Source organism: Lethenteron reissneri, chromosome 25 (assembly GCF_015708825.2).
Source record: "Lethenteron reissneri isolate LAM-NWPU_2019-01 chromosome 25, ASM1570882v1, whole genome shotgun sequence".
NCBI lineage: Eukaryota > Metazoa > Chordata > Hyperoartia > Petromyzontiformes > Petromyzontidae > Lethenteron > Lethenteron reissneri.
Window position 1 is genome coordinate 11,810,449 of NC_083803.1, and position 10,914 is coordinate 11,821,362.

The 10,914-nt window shown below is 44.9% G+C and overlaps 1 pseudogene; it reads right to left on the bottom strand.

The window, feature by feature from the left end:
* Window positions 1-469: 469 nt before the first annotated feature.
* Window positions 470-4,716, bottom strand: LOC133347236 (trace amine-associated receptor 13c-like; annotated as a pseudogene).
* Window positions 4,717-10,914: the final 6,198 nt, after the last annotated feature.

Genomic DNA, 10,914 nt, shown 5'->3' on the forward strand with positions numbered 1-10,914 from the left:
ATATTGAGCCTTTCTGTGAGCTCCAGTTGTGTGTCGCCTGTGGTTTCTGGGCCCAACCATCACCCAAAACACCTAGACGGACCACGACTGTGAAGACACGTTCCCGTTTAGGCTCAGAAATAAAGCTCACACCACAAAATACAAAAACAATAATTTACGAATCTTATCACGACACTACATTTCAGACAAGTATTCCATCGCCGCAGAGATAACATAGTTACAGCCAAAGTTTTGTTTTATATATAGACAAGCAAAGGTCTAACCACTTGTTCCTCTGCCCAGAGTCTAATGGTTGAAACATTTTAGCAGTTAATATTCTTTAAGAATGTGGGCAAAAGTGTGAGATGTCATTTATTGATTTCCTCTGTGGTCCAGACACTTCCTACATGATCAGGGTCACGTAATCATTTTTCAATTAACCATAAACTGAGGTTATAAGAACAATGCTGACGTAGGATTATCAATATTCATTGACATAACAAAAGCTCAGAAGGCAAAAGAAAGCACCCTATAAATAAACATGACGATACATAACACAATCAGACTACATTGACAACGTTTATTGTTTGAGAACCAGTTGAACATATGATCCAAATTTGATCCAAGAATAATGTTTAGCCTTGCTGAGGTAGACACATGGAGTGCATAGTATCATACGCATAGATAGTGCCCTAAAAGCTGATCAGTAATGAAAGTTAAGAGGTCATCAAGTGGATGCCAGCGCACTTTGCCATTGCTTCCTTCCATCCGCTACATCACGAAGTTGCTACAAAGTTGACACCTGATCTCTAGGGTCTGCCCGCACAGTGCCCTGCTGCATGGCTTTAGTGTTCCCCCTTCGTTACGGAGCCACCCCTCCACGAAGATTCAGTAAAAGTGTCACGATTCCTATCATGAAGCACTCCATTGTTGTGTGTGGTGCATCGCTCGTGGTGCGTAAATAGTAAATATTTACAAATCCTAGCACGATACACACATTGGAAATATTAAAATTAATCGCCGAGTCTCCATTCCTGCTTGTTATGCTGTCAACGTATCATTTAAGGGACACTGACATTGTCCGTACAGTAACCTGCCATCTGTATGTAACCCTTCCTCTTGGTCGCAAGAGGTAATGATGGTAGGTGAGTAAACTGTTTTTAATCCTCTCTGGAAAGATCCAGATTTCTTTTGTCCGAAGTGAAAATCCTCTTGCTGATTATGATCGCGAATGCTCGTCGGAATGGTCGGTTAAAGAGTGCGTAGAGCACGGGGTTGAAGCCGGAGTTGATGTATCCCAGCCACACGACGACGCTCCACACCTCCCCACTTGTCTGGAAGTGGACGAACACGTCCACCAGGCTCACCACGATGTACGGCAGCCAGCACAGAAAGAAGGCCCCCATGATGAGGCCCAGTGTCTTGGTGGCATTGTGCTCCCGCTTGAGGGCGTTGCCATCCACCTGCTGTTGGTGCTGCGTAGTGAACCCTCCTCGACTGATCGCGCGCGACCTTGTAGATCTTCCCATACGCCACCCCCATGATGGACATGGGCACCATGAAGGCACACACCGTGTCCAGAATCACAAAGGTAGTGTTCTTGAACATGACGCAGCTGTCGGGGCAGGTCATGCTCGCCACGATCTCCTCGATGCCGATGATGTTCCAGCCGAGCATTATGGGCGCCACGTAGATGACAGGAGCCACCCAGCAGCCGCCCAGCATCACGACCACCTTGGCCCTGTTCACCCGTTGCGTGTAGCACAGCGGGTGGCAGATGGCATTGTAGCGGTCGTATGCGATGCAGCTGATGTGAACGATGGACGCCGTGGAGAAGATGTAGTCGAGGCTCGTGTGAATCTTGCAGAACCATCGGCCGAAGAACCAGCAATTGTGCACGGTCTTGAGCATGCTGAAGGGCATGATGAGAACGCCCACGAGGAAGTCGGCGAGCGCCAGGGATAGCGTGAAGACGTTCATGCGTGACTGCAACTCTCGAAAATAGGCAATGGACGCGATGACCAGCGTATTGCCAACAGCGATGGCCACTATGCAGATGACGAGCGCAGTCTGTACGATAACGCTGCTCGCGTAGGACATCTCGGGCGGGGGACACATCAGCTGGAAGGCGTTGAGAACGCAGCTACCGGAGGAGGTATTGGTGAGGTTGGCGATGTTGGTGAAGTTTGGCTCCATCGTGCTCTGTGCCATTGTCTAATGTTACATGCAGCTCACACGTGGTGTAGCACAGAGTGGAGAAGCATTGGCGCGATGTTCAGGACCTGCTGAAGCTGAGTGCACTCGCCGCTGGATGAAGTTCTGTGAATGATTCTCAGTCGTGCCCCAGGGGGCTAATTCGTCATGTCAAAGCGCTGTGCCAGCACTGCTGAGATCTTGGGTTGAAATTTGGATTTCAGCCGCCCATTAATTAAACTGGGTTCTCAACTGTATCAAGGTGCGACAGGGGACCTTGCCCAGTCAACAATGACTGCACAAAGTATCCATATTGTTAAATGTTTTCGCTTTTAAAATGATAATTTTGTTTCATTTTTCAGTTTTACGTTGTTTAGAAATGCATATTACGTGAAATGAACACCCTTGGCAGGAGTACGTTAAAATTATACCCTAGTGTTGAAAAGAGGTATTTTGAATTGACTTCAGAATGTGTTCTTTGACGTGAGAGGATACACTGCGCACTGCAAGAATAAATTAAAAAAACGACATGATGACATGAGAACAATTGGAAGCTATGATGAAGAAAAGAGCAAAAATAAAATTATGATCGTTCGAGAATAGGAAGAGCGACACGACGACCAGCAACGTTTCATACGACATGCGTATGGTCGCAGCTGATTGGAATATTGGCTCGGTTAACACGCAAGCTTTCGCGACCAATATTTTCCATAGTAAGAGGTTTTTTTTTGGGTTAGAGCGCGTAAATATAATGCGCCGTTAAACCACCATCCGACATAGCCGATTGGTGGTAAGGTTTGTCACGTGAACAAAATATGGCAATTATTTGCTAGTTCAGCACACCGGTGTGTTGGAGAGTAAACCCACAACATTGATAATTGGAGTACTGTGACGTTTCGACCGGTAATTCTCACCAGCTTCATCAGGCGACAGCGAGAATTGTGGAGAAATCCTCCTGTCACGGTCTTAAAAACAGGTGGGCTAAATGTGATGTCGTCACAGTGAGCCAATCAGGTGCGAAACCCAGATGGGGGGGGGGCGGGGTTAATGTCGTAATATAAATTACAATGGACATCTAGAATTATTGGATGGGTTATTCACAGTTAATGAACATACATTATGGACGTACATTCTTCTGTTTTGTGGGCCCCAAACATTGAAATACCTATTATTGGCTGCTCAAAGTTAATCCCCATCGACGTATTAAAAACAGAACGGTTATCAACATGACTAACATTGAAGAGACCAACAATAGTCGTGTCGATGAGATAATTGGTGAAGTGGATTCAGCAGTTCGACGTCTCTCACATAATCAAGCTGAAATTACTAGGCATTAGGTTGCTAAAACATTATTTGGGTCTTTCGGTAAAGCCACGTAGATAGGTACAAATAAATAAAAATAATAAAAATAAAATAAACAAAAAAACTACGACGTTTCGATCACAACACAATATGATCGTCATCAGGAGGAAAGAGGGGGGAAGCTGCTGAATTTATTGCCGAGTTTGTACCCATCTTCTCGGTTGAAATTGTGTCTGTGTCTGTATATATGGATGGCTTCATGAACGAATTGGAAATACGTCATCAACCAGTTTAAGTCTTAACTGGCTGTGATGTTCCCATCCTGCCACCTTCCGATGTTTATTTTGTATTTTTCCCCCGTGGCTTCGGCTCTCTGATTTCACATTAACAGGTTGAATTTCTCGCGCTAACGTGGCCACCTCTGGACGCCAACCTCTGCGTCACGGTGGCTCTGCGATCTCACATTAACATGCTAATCTCTCACATTAACATGCTAATTTCTCACATTAACATCACTAGCCCCGCCCACTTCGTTTATGACCCTAGGACTCCACCATATAAAACAGTCTGCATTCAGCAGCTTTTCCCCTCTTTCCACTGATGATGATCGCTTGTGTTGTGATCGAAACGTCGTAGTTATTTGTTTATTTTATATGTATTATTTTTATTAATTTGTACCTATCTACGTGACTTTACCGAAAGACCCAAAGAATATGAATTCCTGCCGTCACAAAAGCTTTAAATGAAGAGTTGCTAAAATAATTGAGGGGTAAATTGACAAAAACAAATATTAGTCTCATTGAGGCAAAAGCCTTAAGGAAATTGGAAACAAATAAATATATCAAAATTTTTGCTTATGATAAGGGGCGATCAACTGTTGTGATGGCTCGTGATGATTAAAATTATACAATCAGAGATTTACTGCATGAAGGTACCTACCTTTAAATTAAACGACACCCAACCAATGCATTGGAACGTAAGACGACTGCAATCATTGCCAAGTCATTCAATCCCAAGGAAGAGCAATACCTGTTGAAACAAAGGGCGTCAAAACCACAACGACTTTATGGGTTGCCAAAGATTCACAAACCTGATGTCCCATTAAGACCCATAGTACAATAGGCTCTGCCACATACAAATGAGCACAATACAAAACAAACAAATACAGCCCTATATCAGCAGGACCTTCGCATTCATTAAAACACTCTTCTAAATATAAGAATATATTGTAAATATAATTACAGATATTAAGCTTAACCCAAATGATATTCTGGTAAGTTTTGATGTAACTTATCTGTTCAAAAGGGTTCCGGTGAACGAGTCTATCAAATGACTCACTACTCTGGTAACTAAACAGGTTAACCCAAAGATATCCCACGATTAGCTGAGCATTGTCTAAACAACACCTATTTCTTACGTAAAGGTGATTTTTATAAACAAAAGGAAGGAAACAGCAATGGGCTCTCCTTTGCTCCTGCGTTTGTGAATCTGTACATGGAAGATTTAATCAAAATCACTATCTTCATGTATACTAAAGCCTCTAGTTGGTTTGGACATGTGGATGACAGATTAGTGGTCTGGCCACACGGTAATGATACACTTAATGAATTTCTAAATTATCTCAACTCGCAAAACCCATCCATCCAGTTCACCATGGAAGTGGAAGTGAATAAAACTGAGGAGTGAGATTAAATATGTTAAAGAAGCGTGTTAAAGAAATGTGAAAGACTCCCAAATACAACTGTCGGCAGTTGCAGAACACGCGTACCAACAATGACATTCAATTTTAGTTTTATATATAATGTTAAGATTTTGTTCTTAACTAATTACGACTGGCCAAGAATAATCTTTTAAAATTGAGAGAAATACAAATATGTTTAATCTTTCTGATAGCTACAGAAGGATTTCTCCACAGTTATAGCTATCGCCTGATGAGGTTGAATGTAATTAATGGCGAAACATCAAAGGACTCTAATGGTAAATGTTGTGGGTTTACTCTCCAACACACCGGTGTGCTGAACTTGTCACTAAATAGCATGTTGTGTTTACACGACAAACCTTACTAATTGGTTGTGTTGGGTGGTGGTGGGGTTAAAGACACATTTATATGTACGCAATCTAAACAAAATAAACGATATTATGGGATATTGGATATTCCTGCGTGTCCACAAACTACTTGGGTCTGTCTTAGGCAGTGGCTTGTCAGAGTGCAGTCCCCGCTCCACCGATGGTCCGTGACTATCCTCCACGTGGTCTGCGTGGCTGTGTTGCAAATGCAGGTTGATCCGGAAATAGTGACAACGTTGATAACTTTTGTTTTGGACATTCATATTTTACTGATGATATTTAATTTAGGTCGACTCAGCCTCAAACGAGTACCTGGTGCGGTTTGTAGTAAACATCCACCACTGGAGAGACAAAGGCGGCCGGGCGTGGTGCTGGCCACCCACTCCCTCGTGTGCCGTGCCGGCCTTCGTAGGTGCTCGCTAACAGCACTTGCTACGCCAGTCTGTTAAGGCTATGCGGGGCATCTTTGTCTTTGCTGTGCACTGCATTGTTTATTAACCTACTTTCACTGCACGGCACAGCACACAATTTCGAGCCCGATTAATCTTCGCGGCACACCGAACCAACACTCACTGGGGGTGAGTGCGAATGCGTTGTAGTGGAGAGAGAGAAATAAATAATACGATATCCCTCGCTTAGATTGATCTCACCAAGAACAAGAAAAGAAAGTGGCACTGCCAAAATTCGTGACGAGAATTTGCCCAACTGCATGAATATAATTATTCAATGTCTCCATGTCTGTGTGTGTTTCTCCATGTGTCTGTATTCGTGTCCGTGTGTGTCTGTGTGTTTCTGTGTCTGTGTGTGGGTCTCCATATCTGTGTGTCTCTATATCTCTGGGCATCTCCGTATATCTGTGTAAGTGTATTCGTGTCTCTGAACGTATCAGTGTCTCTGTGTGTGTCTCCGTGTCTCAGCGTGTCTCCATGTGTATGCATGTGTCTCCGTGTCTACATGCGTCTCTATGTAAATGCGTGTCGCCATGTGTGTGTGCGTCTGTAACTGTGTGCCTTCGGGTGCAGTAGTCACCCCAGGTGAGTGGCTGGCTGATGTGCCGTCTGTTGAGGAAGTTCACATTTAGTGTCTATTCATAAAGCGTCTAAATACGAGCGCATCTCAGGGTGACGTGCAGACAGAGGAGGATTTTGTTTAATCTTTCTTGGGAGGTGGCAGGGGAAGAGGCGTACAAACGGGATGTACATTCTGGTTAAAAAGTGCGAAGGAAGACACTTGAGAGACAGCTATATACAGAAAAGAGGGAGGTCTTGAGTTTAAACTTGAACGGGAACGGTGAATTATTAGCGAGGCGGCAGCAGGACGAGGTGCGTGACGACGTGCCACTGTGGGAGTTGCCGAGAGGGCCCCGGTTGCTGTAAGTGGAGAACACGTGAGACGGAGAAGATTAAGTATACATTTATTTTGATTTGTTAAACAGGTGATGCCCTGCTATTTGACAAGGGTGGGGGGGGGGCAGCGGCATCGAAAACAACGTTGAGGAGAAGGTGAAGGGACGCCTGAGGGCACATTGCGCAACTTACAAACCACGCAATTAACGGTGGCAAACAAAACACAACGCGAATCGGAGGGAAAGAAAACACCGCGAATATAATTGGAGATTGTGATGGCAGAGGAGATTCAATGGATGCTTTTGAACACAGTGAGAGCAGTCTTGTAGCAGACGTAATATTGGGCTGGAGCCAGTGGAAGAACACGAACATTGGAGCGATGTTGTCTTATTTAAGGGTAGGAGTGAGATGTGTGATGGTGACATTCTGCTTATTTCGGTGTTTGAGGGCGAGGGATTTTTGGAAGGCAATAGTGCGGTAGTCGATGCAAGAGACGGCATTCGTAAGAGTCCCAGAAAACAAGTGGCCACTGTCCGGGAGATGTTGAACAAGTGGCGTTTGGAGGTCTCTGCCGAATTGAGAGATGTTGGAAGAGATTGACGGGTCAGGATCAATAATGATAACCGACGCGTTCACACTCTTGGACAAATTCATCTGTCAGCGATCAGCAGGAGCACGGTTGAAATGGAAACTTCACTGTGTTCAGTGGCAGCGTTAGGTGTAGGCAACAGACGCAGATTGTTCTTCTTGGTTCTTTCGGTAAAGTCACGTAGAATGGAAATAATAAAATAATAAAAATAAAACATAATAAAATAATTCTCACGACGTTTCGGCCACAACGCAAGCAGCCGTCCTCAGGTGGATAACAAGTCTGTCGTGAAGACAGAGTCTGAATGGCACACCAACGCAAAATCATCAAATAATTCACTTCAGTTTCATCGATGAGTGTGTGAGCAGGAATCCACGTGTATCGATTCATGCATGGTGTATGTAATGGGTTCATGGTGCATGTTTATGTTGCATGTAAAGTGTTCTTGGTGTAATGGTTTCATGTTCGTAATAGGTTCATGTTGTAATGGGTTCATAATGTATGTAATTGGTTCGTGGTGTAATGGGTTTATGTTGTATATAATGAGTTATTGGTGTAATGGGTTCGTGTTGTATGTAATAGGTTCATGGTGTATGTAATGGGTTCATGGTGTATATAATAGGTTCATGCTGTATGTAATGGGTTTATGGTGTATATAATGGGTTCATAGTGAAGGTAAAGTTAATATTAAAATCGGATGTCACATTTATATTAAACGCCCTTCAACCCTCTAATTATAACATTTCGCAGACCTCGATTCGAAAATGAAAACGTTAAAAGTGTTGGACCTCATCTGCGGGAGGGGAGATACACGGGTGAACTTGTTGATTGTTCGCCTGAAAAACAACATCGACTCAACTCCGATTGTGCAACATTCCAACTTTATCACTCTGCTGGAACGTCGCGCGATTTTTTAATCCTTTATATTAAGTTCACTTGCGCGCTTGCTTGCTTGCGCGCTTACGAACGTGCAAATCTTTTGGTCGTTTTTTAACCCACTTCCCGTGATCCAATCGAGCTGACATTTTCCACACAGACTCGTTGTGCTTGACAATTAATGTTCGTGAAAAAATATTTCCAAAATTTTACACTTTTTAGGACAAAAATATTATTTTAATTACCAATTGCTTAATGGTGCCATGCAATCATCTGACCCATAGGTGGCAGCCATCTCAAGCCAGAGGACGAGATGACTCTAGCCGCCACGCATATAAAGGATTTATAGTGAAAAACTTTGTTTTTACGGGTTATACTTGCTCATCACTCACTCACGACCGCCTCTATTCGACTAACCCATGGGTGTAGAAAAACAAGTCGAAGGGTCGCCAATGAGAGAGGTCAATGGGTCTTGCCTGCAATCAACTGACCGAGCTGAAGTTGATTCCTGCTTCCTTGAGATAAACTCCTCGGCCAGAGGTGACGACGAGTCCACCCGTGGAACCATTCCTCAACGTAGCACTTAATGGCGTTATCGACCTCAGAGAGGTGATGATGATGATGATTACGATGACGAACGGTATAGTCGACGTCTGCACGTGAGTTTGCACTCCTCTGATATCGAATCACGTTTCTCGTGTTTGTTGCAGTGTGTGCATCCACTCATCCCTGTGTGTGTATGTGTGTGTGCAGCCTTTCACCTGTGTGTGTGCAGGAACTCACCTGTGCCCGCGCACAGACTCGCAGAGCGCTGTGTCACGCTCCTCCGTGCGTCTCTTCTCGCTCACCTATGTGTGTCTGTGCAGCCACTCACCTGCGTGACGCCGCCGCCGCCTCCTCCTCCCGCTGATTTATATCCGCGCCGCCTCGAAGCGTTCCGCGTCTCGCGCCAGCGGGGAACCCAATTATCGCTTCAAACTCTGCAGATCGACAACTCGGGGGTGGGGGGGTGGGTGGTGGGGGTGCTCAATTGGCCATGGGATTCAATGATGATGAAGAGTCACCTCGTCGGCAGGGACTGAACGAGGCGCCTAATTAAACGAGTCTTGCGACGTTTCTGGGTGAACAGGTGTAGGAATACAAGTAGGGCAAACAGCGCCGGTTTGTTGTTCATGTTGTTGTAACTAAACGCGAGATAGTGTGCGTGTGTGCGTGGACTGTGTGTGGGGCAGTTGATGGAGCGTAGGCGATGTTCTGCTGCGGGGGGCTTGAGCTCCAGTCTTGACGAGGACCATGAACACATCTTCATCACCACCACCACCACCTTCCTTCGCCTTGTGTTTCACGTCGACTGAGAAGCATGACGTCAATGGAAATGCGCTACCAAACAGAAAGCGGGATGGGAAGGTGGATGAGCGCGAGTTGATGGAGCATCTTACAGAGCAGTGGTTCTTAACCTTTGCTGTAGCCTTGCAGACGTTTGGTTCTCCGTCGTAAAAGTAAATGTATCATACTAATGAATGCATAGGTTTGATGAAACAAAGTAGTTGTACCTACGTTCCCGTGCTTAATTTGTCTTTCGATGATTCACCTTCTAAAATAAATATCGAATCCCCCAGAAAGGGCATCTCGCACCCCCAGGGGGTGCAGCGTGCACCCCAGACCCAGTTTACGAACCACTGTCACAGAGAGTGATGGAAGCTGAAACTTGATCCTGAATTGATGCGGGAGTAGATAGATGGAGGCATTTAGTTATCGGGGCGAATCTGTGCCCTCCAAACGTAGTGACCCGGATGGTTGATTGGTGTCACTCCACGGGCAGGGTCAGCCTCACTTTCAACGTTGCCTTTAGTCGCGTGCTCATCATCACAACCAGCCATGATCAATGCACCGCTGAGTGAAGGCCTCCCCAAGCCACTGGCCACCTCTCACGATCGTGCGATTAAACAATCCACCCAGCGCCTGGACAGGAACCGATCTCTTCGCTCCATCTCTTGGGCAGACGTCCTCTCGAACAAGCTCATTTGGCTGCCACCTCGTTGTTATTATTCTTGACCACCGTCTAGCAACGGCTCGTGCCCAAGCCAACTTACTTTTATAAAGAGTTTGAACGATGCCATTAACCTGCATTGATTCTCTAATCCACGCGTCCCTCTTTATGTTTTAGTCAATTGTTTCGTTACTGACCATGATTCCGAACCATGCGTCAAAGCAGGTACGATACACTGATTATGCACGATCTTCTTTAGGCCCATTGTAATTTAACTTTTTATAATCAAGTTCAGATTTCCGAATCTACTCTCATCCACATCTCATGGTCCTCCTTCAGCAGCTGTCCAAGGTACACATACTCTGCAGTGGTTTCGAGTTGTGCCCCTCCAAGAGGTATCTCCAAATGCTTATCAAACTTGAAAGACATGCCCATTGCTTTGCTGATAAAGTATTTTTCCTGAGCCCCAACTCTGCAGCTTTCTTTATGATGTTCTTGATAAAATTTGCTGGAGCCTATTCGTATTGGGAGTTTGAGTGAAAATATACTCAGAAAAATCTGAGAACATATTT